The sequence below is a fragment of the Elephantulus edwardii genome, unplaced genomic scaffold (genome assembly GCF_000299155.1).
Source record: "Elephantulus edwardii isolate Elephantulus edwardi_28Jun2011 unplaced genomic scaffold, EleEdw1.0 scaffold00026, whole genome shotgun sequence".
NCBI classification, from domain to species: domain Eukaryota; kingdom Metazoa; phylum Chordata; class Mammalia; order Macroscelidea; family Macroscelididae; genus Elephantulus; species Elephantulus edwardii.
The window spans coordinates 17938326-17939364 of record NW_006399776.1 but is presented as its reverse complement, the minus strand read 5'-3'; positions in this window follow the sequence as shown (position 1 = coordinate 17939364).

Sequence of the window (1039 nt, the reverse complement as noted above, 5' to 3'; positions counted from 1 at the left end):
GGAGCTGGGGCCTGTCAGTCCTGTCTGCCACGAGGACCTGATGTGGGCCACCTTGGCCAAGTGTCCTTCAGAGCCACACTTAAAGCAAGTGAGTGGGAGCTTCCTCTCTACTCCCTTGCCTATCTATGGCTCTCATCTGTGAATCTGTCTACTGAAGTGGCCCAGCTTTCCGCAGTAGAAGCAATTCTGACCTCCTTTATTAACTTTTGAATTTTCTTGCTCAGACAGAATTGCCTAGAACAATACATTCACAGGGAACTATCAGAGGAATGGGAGTTTTTGTGTTGAAATCAGAGAGACTGGCTCAGGGCAGGGCAGGCTTCGGAGCTGTTGTACAAAAGGTCACTATGAGTTGCAGGCAAGTCGATGGCACATAACAACAAAAACCAGAGGTTCAAGCTGAGTTTAGAAGAGATCATGGCAGCAGGGATTATAATTGCTGCTATAAAAGTGATTTTAGTTACAGCCAGAAATATTCAATCTGGAGAGGAGAAAATTGATAAATGAGACCTTCTAATTTTTGATGAGTGCATCAAGACCTTTTTCCAGCACAGTGTTAGTTATTGATTCTTTAGGTTATATTCCCAATAGTGAAATTGCTGGGTCAAATGGTGTCTCTATTTGCAGCTTTTTGAGAAAGCGCCATACAGCCCTCCATAGTGGTTCACCACTTTACACTCCCACCAAGGGTAAGGGTTTCAATTGCTCCACAACCTCAACATCATTTACTGTTTGCTGCTCTGTTGAATTTTGCTATTCTTACTGGGGTGAGATGATATCTCATCATTGCTTTGATTTGCATCCCTCTTAGACCTAGGCATTTTGAACACTTATTCATGTGTTTGTTCGCCATCTGTATATCTTCTTTGATGAAGTGTCTGTTCATATCCTGTACCCATTTTGTAATTGGGTTGTTTAACTTTATGTTGTTGTATCACTTGTTGTTGTTCTTGTTGTTGTTATGTGCCGTCGAGTCGCCTGCGACTCATAGCGACCCTATGCACAACAGCCCTAAACTCTGCTCTGTCCTGTGCCAATC